Source organism: Grammomys surdaster, unplaced genomic scaffold (assembly GCF_004785775.1).
Source record: "Grammomys surdaster isolate TR1022 unplaced genomic scaffold, NIH_TR_1.0 135, whole genome shotgun sequence".
Classification (NCBI taxonomy): Eukaryota; Metazoa; Chordata; class Mammalia; order Rodentia; family Muridae; genus Grammomys; species Grammomys surdaster.
Window position 1 is genome coordinate 5,804,883 of NW_021604593.1, and position 20,758 is coordinate 5,825,640.

The 20,758-nt window shown below is 38.2% G+C and overlaps 1 pseudogene; it reads right to left on the reverse strand.

The window, feature by feature from the left end:
* Positions 1 to 8,084, reverse strand: part of LOC114617190 — a 14,183-nt pseudogene extending 6,099 nt beyond the window's left edge.
* Positions 8,085 to 20,758: the final 12,674 nt, after the last annotated feature.

Genomic DNA, 20,758 nt, shown 5'->3' on the forward strand with positions numbered 1-20,758 from the left:
ACTTTCTTTCTTTCTTTCTTTCTTTCTTTCTTTCTTTCTTTCTTTCTTTCTTTCTTTCTTCCTTTCTTTCTTGCCTGTTGGTATACAATGTAAAACTAACATAAAACATGAAGAAAAAACCAAGAAAACCATTTTCATTTAAATTCATCAAAATATTTCCCCAAGACGATTTTTTTTACATATTAGATCAATGGAACTTATGTATCTATTTGTAGCAAACAGAAAGATAAAAGTGAAAGTGTCTTCTGGCTCTATATTTGATTAAGCAGGATGAGCACAGAGGATTCACACCCAAGACTGGATTGATTATTGTTTGTCACTGAAGAGATTCCAGTTACAATGGCAGGAAAATTGCCAGAAGTTCCTTATCAGAAAGTAACTTTGCTGGGGTAAGTTTATTTATTGTAAAACTTTCAAATTGATACATGGGTCTTTTAAGCTTTTCCTTGGGCAAAGATAACACAGATAAGTTACCCTCAACCAATGTTTTCCTGTTTGAAGTTTCAAGCTCTTTTCTGTTCCTATTTGTGAAAAGACCAACTGGCTTTCAAATTGGATTTTCTAAAGTGAGTGGCAAATACATGTTAATGCTTCTGCTTCAGTCTTTAGAGCCCAAATTCTCACCCCCCCACCCCTCAACTTAAGACTACAGTTCTGAGGCAACAGTAATATTATCTTTCTAGCATCATGATCTGTCTGAAAACCTGATATAGTGTTTCAGGAACATTTTTGCTGCTTTAAGAGGCTTAAGATATGTACTTAGACTCACAGTAATTCAATACCTACCAATCTTAGTAAGTACTTTTTCTTACTTCTTTGTTTGTCTAGTATTGCTCTCATACTATTTGTTTATATGGTTTTATGGGTTCTATGGAAAATGTGTTTTTGTAACATGTGGATTATCTTCCATGTGTAAGTTGCCCTTGTGATTGTATAATTTATTCTTCTTAACCCTCAGAGTATAAATTGTCTGATGCTATAAAGTTACCTATTGGACAAGATTTTGTCTGCCTCATTTATCAGCTCCATTCTTCCAGGTCCCATATCTTCTAGAGTGGTAAAGAAGTGACACCATGAACAGAGACCTGAAGTCAGCTATAAGATAAGAGATTGACGATCCTCACAGAAGGAGGAGAGTGAGAATAATGGGCAGAAAAGGCTTATGTCGAGATTATACATTTTTTTTTAAAGAAAAGAGGAGCATAAGTATTAAAATCATAGCTGTTTGATTGCTTTCAAATTGTCATGATTATAATCTCTGATATCTAGAATAAAGAACTTTAGATAAAGAAATGAGACAGAGTCTGAAAGAATACTGAAAAGGCATATAAACAAGGTGGAGGGGAGATCCCCTTCAATTCTGGATCACTTAGTGTCTTAGTCAGTGTTCTATTGCTGTGAAGAAGCACATGACCACAGCAACTCTCATAAAGAATATGTTTATTTGGACTGGCTTATAGTTTCAGAGGTTTATTCCATTATTGTCATGGCAGGAAGCATGGCAGCACAAAGGCAGACATGGTCCTGGAGAGGTAGCTGAGTTTTATACCTCTATCAGCATACAACAGGAGAAAGAAACTGGGCCTGGCTTGAGCATTTGAAACCCAAGCCCACCCCTCATGACACATTTCCTAAAACAGGGCTACCAATATTTCCACAAGGCCACACCTCCAACTGCTACTACCTAAGCATTCATATATATGAGTGTATGGCGGATAATCTTATTTTAAAAAAACACACAGACATTAATTCTGACTGGTATTAAAATGTTAAGGAAGATAAGGAGAACATTAATCATGAGAAACAGATGGCTAATTCCTTGAATGAATATAAACTGCAAGATCAAACCTTAAAATAAATAAATGAAGCAAAGGAGGAGATTATCCCCATTTTGGCAGAATTGAAAGGAAAAACAGCACCATGGATAACTATACAAGTGAAGGTTTGCTCAGTTTCCTTACTGGAGCATCCTTTAAATACTTATCCTTCATTGCCTAAAGCTTGGGGTGATAAGATAATCTCGTCTTGAATTCTCTCTACTTTTTGATTAGAATTTAGGAGAGTCTATGAAAATGCCAAGCTTACAATCTAGGTAAGCTAGAGCATGGCAAGAAAAAGAAATTTGTTTACCAATTTCTTTCTGCTCTCATGAGCTGTGGTTGGTATTTCCAGTGCCATTTCAACAAAATAAAAATGTTTATATGCACTAACCAATCTTTTAAAAGCTCCAGAAAGTGAGAAGGCATTGGACAATTTCCAAATATTATCTCCAGAGGCAAGGGAAGAATTACACCTATTAAAATCCAAACTAATAGGGGCATCTGTGTATCATGTGAATTCTTCACTGCCATTAAACTTACTTATTTCCCCACTAAGTTGTCTCCTACAGGTATTAGAGCACATTTGGGATGGATTTATTCACATCATAGAGGTCATAAAATACTGCTTACCTTAGTCTTCTTGCTCAATTAGTAAATCAGGGGAGGACCCAATGTCAACAAGTATATGGATTTGATCCTTGCTGTATCATTTTACCCTCAGATAACCATCAGTTTTTAAGAGTATTATGTAACTCTATGGATTTTTCCAATTTCATTTACAGATTACTATGGAAGGTAGGAATGACATGTGCTGCTTTGTGGCTGTTATATGTTATTTGTACCCATACTGCTTGTCTATGTATTTATATACTTTTGTATAGATTCTCCTGCATTTTAGTAATTTCTACTTTCCTATAGAAACCATATCCTGACATACCATTATAGTATAGACATATTCTTTTCCAGCAGAATTGTGGAATTTCCACCATCTCAGATTGCCAATGGTTACTAAGTGAGGGAGAATCAGTTTCTTTAAAGGATTGGCATAGCTTGTCCAATCCCATGTGTTCAGCACTTGGCATATGTACATATGAGTAACACTAATTAAACTCAGTATGTTACACACACACACACACACACACACACACCCCAATAATAAAGAAGACATTATGAGTTTGGGAGGGAGATGGGAGGACACAAGAGGAAGAGAGTGGTGCATGAGTGTGTAGATGAAGTGCTGATACATGAAATTATTGAAAAAAATAACATGAAATCAAATATAAAAGAGGTTATTGACTCTAGTTTGCCGTGATGGTGCCTCTTTTCCTGAAACACTGTTTTAAAATGCTTGTTGTTGTTGATCTATAACTGTATGTAACCATCCAAGCCTTGGCTTCCTAGGCTGATTTATTCACTCTTAGTGTCGTAACAGGAATCCTAGGATAATGTATAATACATAGTTTCTCTTCCTTCTTAGCATATTTATCTATTGAGCTTTAAAAGACTTACCGTTTGGGTGCTGCATATAATTGCCACACTGATTTCATGTATCTGAAATCTTTTTAATTTGTGTGGTTAGTGATTATTAACAGATTTTAAAGCAGTTTTTGGAGAAGTGGCCTCTCACTCATCCCCAAATTCAGCATATGAAAAGGTGGAATTCCCATGTTCAGTTCATGGTGAGTTTAGAAAGAAGCCAAAGCACACAGGTCTGACTTAGTATTAGAACAACAGATAAGATGAATTCAACATAACAGAAATGGCTTGTGTGTGTGCGTGTGTGTGTGTGTGTGTGTGTGTGTGTGTATGTGGTTTATGCATGAGCGTTTTGTTGTTGTAGGTGTTAATTGGCCTTGTCACTAATGTAATTGCAGTTTTATTTTTTACACTCTCTGGTTAAGATGTGGGGAAAATGTTTTCATTTTTTCCAAGCATCATGACAAGCTTTTTTCCTTTTCACACTAATTTCTTCAGGAGACACTGACAAGCTATGGATGTCAGTTGAGAAAAGCAAAACAAACAGAACAAAATAAAAAACAACTCAGAATTTTAACAAAGTATACCCCAGGATTAGAGGATGAGACATACAAGGTTAAAATAAAAAGAGTTCAAATTTATATGGTCTTCAAAAGAGAGGTCTCTAAGATAGGTTCTCCCTGACACAATCCATAAATATCATCAAGGTAACAAAATAAACAAAGCAAATTATTTATAGTGACAAAAAACCAAACAGTAGGACAAGAATGACTGCTTGAAGCTAAGTGATGGAAAACTTTACAGTGGAATAGAAAAAAGAGAAAACGTCAGTTGAAAGCATAACCAAACAGTAACAAACAAAGAAACAAACAAACTAAGATCCATCATGGACTTATAATAAAACAAAAACTCAGAAAATCTACAAGCTATAAGTGAGGAAACTATAAATTTTGAAAGATGAAAGTTATTACACGTGAAATGTAAAACTCAGAAGAGAGGACTCTAGTCAGCATTTCTTGCTCATCAGATGTAGAGCACTTGTGAGAATGTCATTTTAGATGTTCGTGTAGATCAGAGTAACATTATTTGCTTCATTTGAATATCATGCTTGTTTTATTCTAAAGAACATCTTCCATGAACTATGTAGCTATTGTAATTGATAACCTGATCATGAAAAGAATGGAATCTCTTCCTGTCACTGCCAAGTTTTGAGATGAAAAGCTATGACTGAGTCCTGTCCACGACTCTCAGTAATGATTTCATGCCTATTTGATTATGTTCATCTTGTTTTTTCCTACCAAGGTCACATGCATTCACAAATGAGTTCCTAAATCCTACGTGGAATGACACAATTAATTTCAGGATTACCCTTACAGGACCAGTCTGAAACATTGGGTAGCACTGACCAAGACTTGCTTTTTTGATAATTTTTGTTGTTGTTTTTATTCTTTTTTATAATAGTTTAGTTAGTTCTCTACCTGCTTATTCTTGGATGAATATCTGAAAATATTTGTATTTAATCAATTAAAATTGAATGAAAATTAACAGTAAGTTCTTTGCTCAGATATGTTCTTGTTCAAGAGATTAATTATAAAGGCATTGTTTCTTTTTTTTTCAGATGGAAATACGTTTTTAATAATGACCTTTTTTATTTTTTTTGTTTTTTTTAATTTATTTTTTCTCACATCGTAATTCATTCACACAGGAGTTATAAACACAGAAAGGCAGGATGTGGGGAAGGGAATGACACTGGAGTGTGGGTGTTCAGGGGGAATACAAATATCTTCAGAACCAGGTATCAGTTGGGTGAAGGTTCAGGGGACAGGTCACTATGACTCTGCCTATGACTCGCTTGTCCTTATCTAAGTTGGTATTGTCTAAAGGCATTGTTTCTTATATCTTTTGATCTAACATTGAACAAAGAATTTCGTTGCCTGTTGCATTTTCATTTGCTTCTAATGAACTCAAAATTTTATGCCGTAATAGTCTATATCTCCAAATGAGAATTTGGGGGAATTTGACTGAGTTTCCTCCACACGGTGCTGGGCGGGGCTCTGTCTGGGAGTGGGGAAAACACAATCAGAAGTTCCGTGGGGGCAGGGCTTTTGAGTGGGGACCCCTGGGCAAGAAGGCGTGCAGGGATCGACTGGTCTCAGACTCCTGGACAACCAGGCTCTGCTGGTAGCCATGGGAGAGTTGAGACTTGGACGTACAGGCTGAATCAGCCCACAGCGAGAGAGTAGAGACTCTTTGTTACCGGGACTCGCTTGGCTGGGTCAGCTAGCTTGGTTGAATTGGCAGCCTCCATGGCGTGGATCATAGAGAAGTCCTCAGCAGAAGATTAGGTGGCAGCAGTGGTGACGGAGGTGGAGGCTCGGCTCATTCGTTAAAGGCCTTCTCCACAGTTCCCCATGGCGGGCCCCAAAGACATGAGGAAGTCCACCGTTTTACAAGCTTTATTGTCATGGTGGATAGTAGATGAATCTGACTGCAGCCTCCCAAACTCAGGGTAGACCTGAGTTAAATAGGGAAGGAGGAGGGTCTGGGAAGGAATACTTAATTGGCTGTGCCCTCTGGCTTTCAGGTATCTCATTAGTATGTAGATTTCTTGAGGCTGAGGCCTGTAGTCATGTCCTCTACCTGCGGAGGGGCTGGTAGGGGTGTTGCCCTACATGACTGAAAGGCGCTGATCAGTGGAGGTCTTAGATCATGTGTCAGGAGCCTAGAGTCTGGGAGCATGGCAAAATGTATTCCATTCCTTGCAGAGTCTCTGGCCATTTCTAGGCAGTGCTCTACCAGAAACCAAGCTATCCTTACACTTGACAAATCCTTACGATCCCACACTTGACAAATGAATGGATGTCTTAATACCTAATTGTCTCCCATTAAAGAATATTCCCAGTCTTAAATTTCTATGTCATTTGAATGTTACAAATCACATATATTAGACTTCTGTTACTCAAATGTGTGACTGAATGCCCGAGGGGTGAAAATAGGTGTGCATTTTAAGTCTGTTAGTAAGCTGTTAAAAAGTATCAGATTTACAATGAGGTCTCTTTTGCTATAAGATAGTTTCCAATTATCTTGCACAGTCATGATAATGGTTTTCCACTATCTTGTGTAGTCATATCAAGCTCATTTGTAAAGAAATGAGTGCCTGATACTTAGTGTCCAAAGCATAGCCATTGATTAAGGGGTATCTTATCTGATGAAATTTATGCTGTGTATTTAAGGTACTTTATAATTCTAATTTACTTCTGAGGGAAATAGAAACAGTCTTATAACTAGCATTGGCAAAAATGTAGGGTCAACTCAATTTTCAGTTAGAAAACTGGTATGTTAATGTTAATCTTAATAGTGTGTTGTGGGATTTGAAGAATCCTATAAAATTATTCAAGCAAAATATTAAAAGTGTCCACTGCCAATTCAATCTGTTCCGTGTTCATTAAGTTAGTTATGGCAGCTTTCTACTCATCCAGACCAGGAGTACAACAAAATAATCTGAATAATCTGTGTTAAACTGATAGCAAACTGTGTAAGATCAAGCTAAGATACACTATATCAAAATTATAGCAAATGAAATCTAAATATATTTCAGATGTTAGCAAATAAGATCTTATGTATTCGTACAGTCATTATTGCATCTATCAGATATAATTGTACCCAAGACACACTAAGGAAACTGTGATTGAAACTTCAGGCCAATAAAATGCAGACGAATATTTTTTTGATATTTATTTGACATCCACCACTAGAAAAGATACTTTGTTTTATAGTTTAAATATTCATTACAATATCTTGTATATATTTTTAAATAATTTTAACTAACACTATTTTCTTTATGTAGTGAAAGGCATTTTTAACACTGATTGACAGAAAAATATCAATTATCCAGATCAGATATTTACCATGATATATATTGATAGAAAAAAAGGACCATTTTTAATATATTGAGGTTAAACACAGAACAATAATAAGAATACAAAAGTTGAACAGAGATTTATTTTTCAAGTAAATGCCAAATTAATACATTATGCAATGCTGTGTCAAACCAGCGAAGAAGCCATTGTTAAAATATTGTAGGAGTTTAGCTGGATCCCAAATCACTGGAAATCGAAAAAGTTAAAAAATTTAATGGAGACTTCCGGGCTGGGCCCAAGCATAGAGCAGATCTCAAGTGGCAGCTCTGTACTCAACTTCACAAAACCCAGAGGAAGAGGGCCTCCCAGGAGCTTTAACTCGGGCAGCATCTCAGATAAGGAGACAGCAACACCCACCCCAAACTTGGGGTAACTAGGACCCACTGGGACCCAGGAATTCACACCTGGCCTGGAGCACGGGTTCCTTCCAGTCTGGGCCCGAGCACTTAGCAGATCCCAGGAGTCAGCTCTACACTCAATCTCTCAGAACCCAGAGGAAATGGGGTTCCTAGGAGCTCTATCCTGAGCAGTATCCTAAGCAAGGAGGCGGCAACACTTGCCCCAAACAGGGAGTAACTGGGACCCAGGAATTCACTCCTGGCCTGGAGCACAGGTTCCTTCTGGTCTGCACCTGAGCACTGAGCAATCTTGGGCCTCAGCTCTAACCCCAGCAGCAAAACCCAGCCCAAATAGTTCTGACACAACCTAGATAATAGGAAAGACAGGCTCCAGACAGAGACAGCACAGATAGCACAAAGGAGATCCAGATGGCAAAAGGCAAGCACAAGAACACAAGCACCAGCAACCCAAGGTACTTACCATCATCAGAACCTAGTTCTCCAATGTTAGAAAGTCCCGAACTCCCCATATCACCAGGAAAGCAAGAACCAGATCTAAAATCACTTCTAATGATGATGATAGAGGACTTTAAGAAGGACATAAATAACACCACTCTCAAAGAATTTCAGGGAAACACAGGTAAACAGGTAGAAGCCCTTAAAGAGGAAACACAAAAATCCCTTAAAGAATTACAAACAAACAGGTGAAGGAATTGAAAAAAACCATCCAGGACATAAAAATGGAAGTAGAAACAATAAAGAAATCACAAAGGGAGACTACCCTGGAGATAGAAAACCTAAGAAAGAAATCAGTAGACATAGACACAAGCATCACCAACAGAATACAAAAGATAGAAGAAAGAATCTCAGGTGCAGAAGATACCATAGAAAATATTGACACAACTGTCAAAGAAAACGCAAAATGCAAAAAGTTCTTACAACAAAACATCCAGGAAATCAAGGACACAATGAGAAGACCAAACCTAAGGATAATAGGTATAGAAGAGAGTGAAGATTCCCAACTTAAAGGGCCAGTAAATATCTTCAACAAAATTATAGAAGAAAACTTCTCTAACCTAAGAAATGAGAATAATCATAATTCCTTAATCATACAAGAAACCTACAGAACGCCAAATAGACTAGATCAGAAAAGTAATGCCTCCTGTGACATAATAGTCAAAACACAAAACACACAAAACAAAGAAAGAATTTTAAAAGAAGTAAGGGAAAAAGGCCAAGTAACATATAAAGGCAAACCTATCAGAATTACACCTGACTTCTCACCAGATACTATAAAAGCCAGAAGATCCTCGACAGATGTCATACAGACCCTAAGAGAACATAAATGCCAGCCCAGGCTACTATACCCAGCAAAACTCTCAATTACCATAGACAGAGAAACCAAGATATTCCATGAGAAAACCAAATTTACACAGTATCTTTCCACAAACCCAACACTACAAAGGATAACAGCAGAAAAACTCCAATACAAGAAGGGCAACTATACCCTAGAAAGAGCAAGAAAATAATCCCCTTCCAACAAACCCAAAAGAAGATAACCACAAAAACAATGCCTCCACTATTTGCAAAAATGACAGGAAGCAACAGCACCCTCTCTTTAATATCTCTTAACATCAATGGACTCAATTCCCCAATAAAAAGGCATAGGCTAATGGACTGGTTATGCAAACAGGACCCAGCTTTTTGCTGCATACAGGAAATGCACCTCAGCCACAAAGACAGATATTACCTTAGAGTAAAAGGTTGGAAAACAGTTTTTCAAGCAAATGGCCCTAAGAAACAAGTGAGAGTAGCCATTCTAAAATCGATTTTCAACTTAAAGCTATCAAAAAGGATAAAGAAGGTCATTTCATACTTGTCAAAGGAAAAGTCAACCAACATGAACTCTCAATTCTGAATATCTATGCGCCAAATGTAAGAGCACCCACCTTCATAAAAGAAACCTTACTAAAGTTCAAAGCACACATTGCACCTCACACAATAATAGTGGGAGACTTCAACACCCCACTCTCAGCAATGGATAGATTATGGAAACAGAAACTAAACAGAGATACCGTGAAACTAACAGAAGTTATGAACCAAATAGACCTAACAGATATCTATAGAAGATTTCATCCTAAAACAAAAGAATATACCTTTTTCTCAGCACCTCATGGTACCTTCTCCAAAATAGACCATATAATCGGGCACAAAACAGGCCCCAACAGATTAAAAAAATTGAAATAATCCCCTGCATCCTGTCAGATCACCATGGTCTAAGGCTGGTCTTCAAAAATGACAAAGACAATGGAAAGCCCACATTCACATGGAAACTGAACAACACAATACTCATTGATAATCTGGTCAGGGAAGAAATAAAAAAAGAAATTAAAGACTTTTTAGAATTTAATGAAAATGATGACACATCATACCAAAATCTATGGGATACAATGAAAGCAGTGCTAAGAGGAAAATTCATAGCTCGAAGTGCATACAAAAAGAAACTGGAGGTAGCTTACATTAGCAACTTGACAACACACCTGAAAGCCCTAGAACAAAAAGAAGCTGATACACCCAAGAGGAGTAGAAGGCAGGAAAAAATCAAACTCAGGGCTCAAGTCAACCAAATAGAAACAAAAGAACTATACAAAGAATTAAAAAAAGCAGGAGCTGGTTCTTTGAAAAAATCAACAAGATAGATAAACCCTTAGCTAGACTAATCAGAGGACAGAGAGGCAGTATCCAAAATAATAAAATCAGAACTGAAAAGGGTGACATAACAACAGAAACTGAGAAAATTTAAAAAAATCATTGGATCCTACTACAAAAGCCTATACTCAACAAAATTGGAAAATCTGGATGAAATGGACAATTTTCTAGACAAATACCAGTTACCAATGTTAAATCAGGAGCAGATAAACCACCTAAACAGTCCCATAACCCCAAAAGAAATAGAAGCAGTCATTAAAAGTCTCCCCACAAAAAAAGTCCTGGACCAGATGGTTTTAGTGCAGAATTCTATCAGACCTTCAAGGAAGACCTAATACCAATTCTCTTCAAACTATTCCACAAAATAGAAACAGAAGGAACACTACCCAATTCGTTATATGAAGCCACAATTTTGCTCATAACTAAACCACACAAAAACCCAACAGAGAAAGAGAACTTCAGACCAATCTCCCTTATGAACATTGATGTAAAATTACTCAATAAAATTCTAGCGTACCAAATCCAAGAACACATCAAAATAATTATTCATCATGATCAAGTAGGCTTTATCCCAGGAATGCAGGGTTGGTTCAATATATGGAAATCCATCAATGTAATCCACTATATAAATACACTCAAAAAAAAAAACCCCACATGATCATATCACTAGATTCTGAGAAAGCATTTGATAAAATTCAACACCCCTTCATGATAAAAGTCTTGGAAAGATCAGGAATTCAAGGTCCATACCTAAACATAGTAAAAGCAATATACAGCAAAGCACTAGCCAACATCAAACTAAATGGAGAGAAACTTGAAACAACCCCACTAAGATCAGGGACTAGACAAGGCTGCCCACTCTCTCCCTACCTATTCAATATAGTACTGGAAGTCCTAGCCAGAGCAATTAGGCAACACAAGGAGGTCAACGGGATACAAATTGGAAAGGAAGAAGTCAAAATCTCACTATTTGCAGATGATATGATAGTATACTTAAGTGACTCCAAAAACCTTGACGAGAGAACTCCTAAACATGATAAACAACTTTAGCAAAGTAGCTGGATATAAAATTAACTCAAACAAATCAGTAGCCTTTTTCTACTCAAAAGATAAACTGGCTGAGAAAGAAATTACGGAAATGACACACTTCCCAATAGTCACAGATAATATAAAATACTTTGGTGTGAATCTAACCAAGCAAGTTAAAGACCTGTATGACAAGAACTTCATGCCCCTGAAGAGAGAAATCGAAGAAGATCTAAGAAGATGGAAAGATCTACCATGCTCATGGATTGGAAGGATTAATAAAGTAAAAATGGCTATCTTGCCAAAAGCAATCTACAGATTTAATGCAATCCCCATCAAAACTCCCACTCAATTCTTCACAGAGATAGAAAGATCAATCTTGAAAATTCATTTGGAATAACAAAAAACCCAGGATTGCGAAAACTACTCTGAGCAATAAAAGAAATTCTGGAGGAATCACCATCCCTGATTTTAAGCTGTACTACAAAGCAATAGTGATAAAAACTGCATGGTATTAGAACAGAGAAAGGCAGGAGGATCAATGGAATAGAATAGAAGACCCCGAAATGAACCCACATAGCTATGGTCACTTGATCTTTGACAAAGAAGCTAAAACCATCTAGTGGAAAAAAGACAGCATTTTCAACAAATGGTGCTGGTCCAACTGGAGGTCAGCATGTAGAAAAATGCAAATTGATCCATACTTATTTCCTTGTACAAAACTCAATTCCAAGTGGATCAAGGACCTCCATCTAAAACCAGCTATACTGCAACTAATAGAAGGGAAATTGGGAAAAAGCCTCGAACACATTGGAGAAAAGTTCCTGAACAGAACACCAATGGCTTGTGTGCTAAGACCAAGAACTGACAAATGGGACCTCATAAAACTGCAAAGCTTCTGTAAAGCAAAGAACACAGTCAATAGGACAAAGCGGCAACCAACAGATTGGGAAAAGATCTTTACCAACCCTACATCTGATAAAGGGCTAATATCAAAGGTGTACAAAGAACTGAAGAAATTAGACTCTAGACAATCAAAGAACCCTATTAAATAATGGAGCACAGAGCTGAACAAAGAATTCTCAACTGTGGAAGCTCGAATGTTTGAGAAGCATCTAAAGAAGTATTCAGCATACCTAGTCATCAGGGAAATGGAAATGAAAACAACCCTGAGATTCTACTTCACACCAGTCAGAATGGCTAAGATCAAAATCACAGGTGACAGCAGATGTTGGGGACGATGTGGAGAAAGAGGAACATTCCTCCACTGTTGGTGGGATTGTAAACTGGTACAACCACTATGAGAAGCAGTCTGGCAGTATCTCAGAAAATTGAACATAATGTTACCTGAGGACCCAGCTATACCACTCCTGGGCATATACCCAAAAGATGTTTCAACATTCAACAGGGACACATGCTCCATTATGTTCATAGCAGCCTTATTTATAATAGCCAGAAGCTGGAAAGAATCCAGATGTCCTTCAACAGAAGAATGGATGCAGAAAATGTGGTACATTTATACAATTGAGTACTACTCAGCTATTAAAAACTATGAGTTCACGAAATTCTTAGGCAAATGGATGGAGCTGGAAAATATCATCTTGAGTGAGGTGACCCAATCTCAAAAGAACATATATGATATGCACTCACTGATAAGTGGATATTAGCCCAAAAGCTCACAATTTCTAAGAAACAATGTATAGACCACATAAAACTCACATAGAAGAAGGAAGACCAAAGTGTGGATGCTTTGGTCCTTTCTAGAAGGAGTATCAAAAGTTTCAACCAGAGCTCCCAAAGTCTAAACCGCCAGCCAGAGAGCACAAAGGGAGGGACTCATGCACCTGTATAGGAAATTGAGGGTGACCTTGTTAGACTTCAGTGAAAGTGGAGGGCCATGGTCCCCAAAAGTTTGGATCCCGTACTGTGTGGGAATTCGAGAGCAGGGAGATGGGACTGGGAGGATGTTTGGAGCACACCCTCACAAAAATTAGGAGGAGGGGGAATGGGATAAGGGGTTTTGGGGGAGAATGGGAGAGGAGATAACATTGAAAGGTAAATATGTATAATATCCAATAAAAAAACACACAGATAAAGGGTCTAAAAAAAGAGAAGGAGAGAGTTTACTTATTTAAATTATTTTCAAAAGTTTCTAGGAGTTGCTAATTGGCCAAGATCCTATTTTAAGCTCTCCACAAAAGAATTTAAGTCTCTCTTCAATATTCTCAAGAGAGATGTAAATCCTAAATTTCCTCAACAATTAATTGACAAAAGAGAGGTAATCTCACAAAAAGTAGAAGAAGCTATTACTAATCGATATATTATATAGTCTGATTAGTTTTCAGCAGTACTATAACAGTCCTTTGACAAAAGATTATTAATATAGATTTACATATCTTTAAATAAGGTCTTCTTGACTCTCTGAGTGTGGAAGGAGCGACTGTTGCCTCTTCTACCCTGATTTTATAAGAACTCTGAAAAATTGGCTTTAAAAACAAAAGAGGGGGAACGGTCCCCCCCCCAGGAAGGAGTCCCCCTGAAATAGTCTCCATCATGTCTTGTTCACTTTTATGTCTCTAAAGCTGAAAGCTCATGGCAAATCTGCTGCTGACTGCCTCTGGCACCACCGAGACCAACAAAACTTTGCCACAGATATGGGGAAGGACCCTCTTACCCTTAAAGGGAATAGCCCAGACCCAGTTCCCTTATGGGGCTGAGGATTGATATGCCTGTTTCATACCACAGAAGGCACAGCTAACCAGCTACCAAAAAGATTAATGAAAAAAATAGATACCTCCACAAAGCCAGGCCCAACCATAAATAAAATGAATAACAATTTACATCCAGGGAAGAGAAATCTCCCTGAGAATTCCCTTCTTTTTCATTTTCAGGCAAAAATTATTCACCCGTGATGTCTGCTGTTAGAAGTTCTAATCCAGATGCTGGCCTCTGAACTTATACTACTCAGACCTTTGAAGGGCCATTGACAAGAACTTCAAACAGCTAGAGATTGACATCACTAATCTGAAGAAATCCCTCATTTCTCTGTCTGAAGAGACCTCCTAAAATCGCAAAGATCCTTATTGGACTTGATTTACTTTATTACAATAGAAAAGGCTGTGTACAGCTCTTGACTGTGTACAGCCCTTAAAGAAGAAGGTTGCCTTTACATAGACAAGACCAGGAGGGTTAAAGAGAGCATGAAATAGGTAGTGAAGGCCCTAAGAAAAATCAGAGAGAGAAAGAGACAGATCAATGCTAGTATAAGAATTGGTTTGCAGACTCTCCAAGGTTGTCAACCCTATTTCCTCCCATCTTGGGACCATTATTTGGGCTCTTTTTGCTTTTATCTGCTGGTCCCTGGCTCTCAAATAGGCAGGCTAACTCTGTGAAACAACAGATAAATAATTTGGTAGCAAAACCTACTCAGATACATTATCATAAGTTAGCTATGGAGGACCATGAGACTCAAGATGAGGTTGTTACTTTATACAGGGTGTTTCCAAAACCCATCTCTCCCCAACCTAAAAGGGGGGACTTCTGTCCCTAGACCAAGCAGAGAGGGGTCACCCAGAACACCCTCTGACAGGCGATCTGAATTCTTGTTTAGGCTGCGAGGCTAAGCACTGCAAGGGAATATAAATAAAAGAAAAATAATATCTATCTGGGTTCCCTGAGGGACAAGCCTGACTGCATAGGGGTTGATGTCAAAAGTATCCCCTCTCCAGGAAAAAGACATCGGGATGGGTATGGCCCTCATGCCTCACTGGACAATCAGGGGGACTGGAGCCATTACAAGGTCCCCTTCAAATACTGGAGGTCAGACCTCTATCCCTGCCTTCACAAGTTTAGAATTGCTACAGCCCTCTATACTTAGAGAAGGGAGGAGATGTCAAGGGCAGCCCTGCTTACCCACTGAAGGCCTAAAATCAACCATAGGCCTAAAATCAGCAATAGGCCTGTCATACATGTATACTAACACCAAGTCTTGGGTCTCTGTGGGAAAACATTGAAACAGATGGCTATAAGCTAATGTAAACAGGCAGCTTTCATGGAAATTTACCAGCCTGAGTAGTCATAGACCTTGTAAATAGGTAGCCTTGGCATACAATACCAACTTAGATAAGGACAAGCGAGTCATAGGCAGAGTCATAGTGACTTGTCCCCTGAACCTTCACCCAGCCGATACCCGGTTCTAAAGATACCTGTATTCCCCCTGAACACCCACACTCAAGTGTCATTCTCTTCCCCACATCCTGCCTTTCTGTGTTTATAACCCCTGTGTGAATGAATTACGATTTGAGAAAAAATAAATTATAAAATAAATAAATAAATAAATAATCATTATGCTAGTTTAAATGAAAAAAATATCCAATAAAATCATAGATAAAGGGTCTAAAAAAAAGAGAGAGAGAGAGTTTACGTAATTCTACTATTTTCAAAAGTTTCTAGGAGATCCTAACTCGCTAAGATCTTATTTTAAGCTCTCCACAAAAGAATTTAAGTCTCTGTTTAATATTCTCAAGAGAGATGTAAATCCTAATTTCTCTCAACAATTAATTGATAGAAGTAATCTCAAAAAAAGTAGAAGAAGCTATTATTAATCGATATATTATATAGTCTGACTAGTTGTCGGCTGTGCTATAATAGTCCTTTGATAAAAGAGATTATTAATACAGATTTATATATCTTTAAATAATGTCTGCATGACTCTCAGTGTGGAAGGAGCGACTGTTGGTGCCTCTGCCCTGATTTTACAAGAACTCTGAAAAATTTGCTTTAAAAAAAAGAGGGGGAACGGTACCCCTCCCCAGAAGGAGTCCCCCTGAAATATTCTCCATCATGCCTTCTTCATTTTTAACTCTCTAAAACAGAAAGCTCATGGCAAATGTGCTGCTGACTGCCTCTGGCATCACCGAGACCAATAAAAGCTATACCACAGATATGGGGAAGGACCTTCTTACCCTTAAAGGGAATGGCCCAGACCCAGTTCCCTTATGGGGTTGAGGATTGATATGCCTGTTTGATACCACAGAAGGCACAGCTAATTGACTACCAAAAAGATTAATGATATAAATGTATACCCTCACAAAGCCAGGCCCAACCATAAATAAAATGAATAACAATTTACATTCAGGGAAGAGAAATCTCCCTGAGAATTCCCTTCTTTTTCCTTTTCAGGTAAAAATGAATCACCCGTGATGTCTGCTTTTAGAAGTTCTAATCCAGATGCTGGCCTCTGAACTTATACGTCTCAGACCTTTGAAGGGCCATTGACAAGAACTTCAAACAGCTAGAGATTGACATCACTAATCTGAAGAAATCCCTTGTTTTGCTGTCTGAAGAGACCTCCAAAAATCGCAAAGATCCTTACTGGACTTGATTTACTCTATTATAATAGAAAAGGCTGTGTACAGCTCTTGACTCTGTACAGGCCTTAAAGAAGAATATTGCCTTTACATAGACAAGACAGAGATGGTTAAAGAGAGCATGAAAAAGGTCAGAGAAGGCCCTGAGAAAAGTCAGAGAGAGAAAGAGAAAGATGAGTGCTGGTACAAGAATTGGTTTTCAGCCTCTCCAGGATTGTCAAGCCTACCTCCTCTCATCTTGGGACCATTACTTGGGTTGTTTTTGCTTATTTCTTCTGATCCCTGGGCCTCAAATAGGCTGACTAGCTTTGTGAAACAACAGATAAATAATTTGGTAGCAAAACCTATTCAGATACATTATCATAAGTTAGCTATGGAGGACCATGAGACTCAAGATGAGGTTGTTGCTTCATCCAGGGAGTTCCCAAAACCTATCTCCACCAAACCTAAAAGAGGGGACTTCCGCCCCTAGACCAAGCAGAGAGGGGCCACCCAGAACACCCTCTGACAGCTGACCTGAATTCGTGTTTAGGCTGTGAGGCTAAGCACTGAAGGGAATATCCGTAAAAGTTAAAAATATTTCTCTGGGTTCCCTGAGGGACAAGCCTGACTGCATAGGTGTTGATGTCAAAAGTATCCCCTCTCCAGAAAAAAGACATTGGGATGGATATGGCCCTCATGCCTCACTGGACAACAACAGGGGGACCAGAGCCATTACAAGGTCCCCTTCAATTATTGGAGGTCAGGCCTCTATCCCTGCCACAGTTCGCCTATAGTTAGTGAAGGGAGGAGATGTCAGGGGCATCCCTGCTTACACACTGAAGGCCTAAAATCAGCCATAGGCCTAAAATCAGCACTAGGCCTGTCATACATGTATACTAACACCAAGTCTTGGGTGTCTGTGGAAAAACACTGAAACAGATGGCTATAAGCTATGTTAAACAGGCAGTTTTTGTGACAATTTACCAGCCTGAGTAGTCATAGACCTTGTAAATAGGTAGCCTTGGCAGATAATACCAACTTAGATAAGGACAAGTGAATCATAGGCAGAGTCATAGTGACCTATCCTCTGAACCCTCACCCAGCCTATATTCTATTCTGAAAGATATCTGTATCCCCCCTGAACACCCACACTCCAGTGTCATCCCCTTCCCCATGTCGTGTCTTTTTGTGTTTATAACCCCTGTGTGAATGAGTATAAATTACAATTTGAAAAAAAATAAATTTATATATATAAAGTTTAACGGAAAGAAAGTAACTTGAAATTACTTTGGTTTTGCTCTAATGAAAGCCCTGTGGTAGTCACAATGCTGCTTCAAAGTAGGCACTGTCCTATACCCAAAGAGAATGATAAAAGCTGGAAAGCAGCTGAGTGACATGCCCTTCAGAAGGCCAAGAAAGGACTATCCCGGAGTTCAAGACTAACCTGATTAACATAGTGCCACCCCATCTTAAAAGTGTGATAAATTCCAAGCCAGACTTTTTCAGGTACAAGGATGATGCACAAATAATGTCACAAGAGACTGTGACAGCATACACAAGAAGTGCACAAACTCAAGCCATACAAAATCCAAGCATGGGAGAGGAGCAGGAGGTATAAATCCTCTTCTAGCCAAGAAGCTATTCACAGTTGATAGCTACCTGGAGGGGGAAAATCGGTTTTCTTCAATAGAGTGTTATATCAACTATGCTCTAGGGCAGGCCCTGTGCTCAGGGGTAGTTGGTCACACAAACTGAACTCAATGTTTTTTTGTTGATGCTGTTTTGTTTTTAATAGCAAAAGAGCACACAAAATCTAGGTGGATGTATGAAGATATAAAGGTTGAGAGAGGGAAAGTAATAAGATAAAACATATTTTATGAAATTCTCAAAGAATAAATGAAAATATATTTTAAAAATTCTGTAAGAATAGCCTAAGGATACAGGGATGATAGAAACACATGTAATTTGTTTTAGTAAATCCCCAAAATTGAATTCATGGGTTTGGAGAATTGGCGAATTAATCTTCCTTATGATAGTAGGCCCAGACAACTGACTTAGTCAAACTAGTTCTCTAGAGAGACAATGGGCCCAAATCCATAATTTCTTACAACACAAAGAGGCTGTACCACATAATTTTTTACCTTTTTTGTTATCGGTAGGCTATTCTATATGACTAAGGACCATAAGAAAAGTTTAAATTTTAGCCTATATGACTAAGGCCCATGAGCAAGCATGTTTACAGAAGCAGAAATGGTGAGGTTAGAACAGTTGTTTCATAATTATCTGTTTACCACTAATAAGGAGATGGTTAAGCTGATGCAAGGATTATGTGGCATTATAGAAGAAAGCATATTGCTCATAGCTACAAATTCAATAAGAAATTTTAATTAATTTTTGTATCCTCATATCATCATAAGAAATCAATTCATGGGTTTTTTTTTCAGCACAAAGGTTAACAAACTAGCATATGTAAGTTGGAAAGAGGATGAGGAACCATAACAGGCAGACAAACGAGGAGGCAAATTAATAAATGTTTTAGTTAAGGTCTTATTGCTGTGAAGAGATGCCATGACCACAGCAACTTTTTATAAAGGAAACCATTTAATTGGGGCTGGCTTATAGTTCAGAGGTTCAGCCCATTATGTTCATGGTGATAAGCATGGTGACAATGCAGGCAGACAAGGTGCTAGAGAGGCAGCTAAGAGTTCTACATCTGAATCTTCAGGCAGCAGGAAGAGAATGAGACAGACTAGGCCCAGCTTGAACTTTTGAGTCTTCAAAGCCCATCCACAGTGACAGACTTCCTCCAACAATGCCTCACCTATTCCAACAAGGCTGTGTCTCCCAATGGTACAGCTTTCTATGAGCCAATGGGAGCAACTTTCATTCAAACTACCACAATGACAATGAATGGCAGTAATGTATAATACATAAAGAGGTGAAAGGATGCTGACAGAAGCTTTTCATCAGCTGCAGAAATGTCAAAGTATCTTTGTTATACAAACAGTACATGTCCCAAATAAAGACAAAATGTGCCTAGAAGAACGACATGCAAGGAAAACTAGAGTAGCAAAGACGTTCCAGACTTCTCTCCTGCAGACACATCACAAGGACTTGGTGCCTAGATAAGTCATAGAGAAGTTTAAAACTATATATATTTAAACAGCATGATATGGTCCTTCTCAAGGAATTGCTAATTGACTTAGCTTACCTTTTTTTTTTTTTTAAGGGCTGTAGAGGAAAGTATGGTGCACAAAAGTAAATTAAATTTTGCTTGGACCATGCTAGGGGATCCAGGTGTCTCCTTTTTAACCTAGCACTTTGTTCTTCATTCAAAAAAAAAAATGAGCTTTCAAAGTGCCATGCCAGGTACCAGGTATGTTACTTTAGACAATTTTCCTGAGTTCAAAGGAATTTGTTATATGATGATTGTGGTTACTTAAATGTTTTCTTTCACAGAATATTAATACATCTGCATGAGATCTTTTGTAACTCCCTATACACACAGACACACACAGAGACATAGACACACACAGGCACGCACACACACACACACACACACACACACACACACATAGCTCATGAGGTGTGCTGGCTAAGCCACAAGCCAAAGAAAGTATGAAAGTCACTAACTAGAATGTTTCAAAATATGACCATTATTAATAAGAAATTATTGTCCTTAGTAATACAGTGCAAAGAATTGGACTCTTAGAATTTAAAAGAAGAAATACAGTAGGTCTTAGTTAGAGAAGTCTTTCTGTATTTCATGTTTTAGTTTTTACTTCCATGTGAGAGGGCAAATGCTGATGATTTTCAGGTGAGGAATATTGGCAGGCATCAACAATAGAAAGGAGTACTTATTCAGTAGCTGTAATTCTTTCTCACAATGTCTCACAGTCTACCTTGGCAAGCTCTTAATTTGTTTACTTTGAAAAACAATTTTTATTGGATATTTTATTTACTTACGTTTTAGATGTCATTCCCTTTACCAATTCCCTCCCCCAGAAACCCCCTATCTCATTCCCCCCAACCCCCTCCCCCAGTCTCATTTTGCTTTTATACCATTTTAATTACATGCAAGTATTAAGGTCAGTTCTAGGTTGAGGAACTAGCAATAC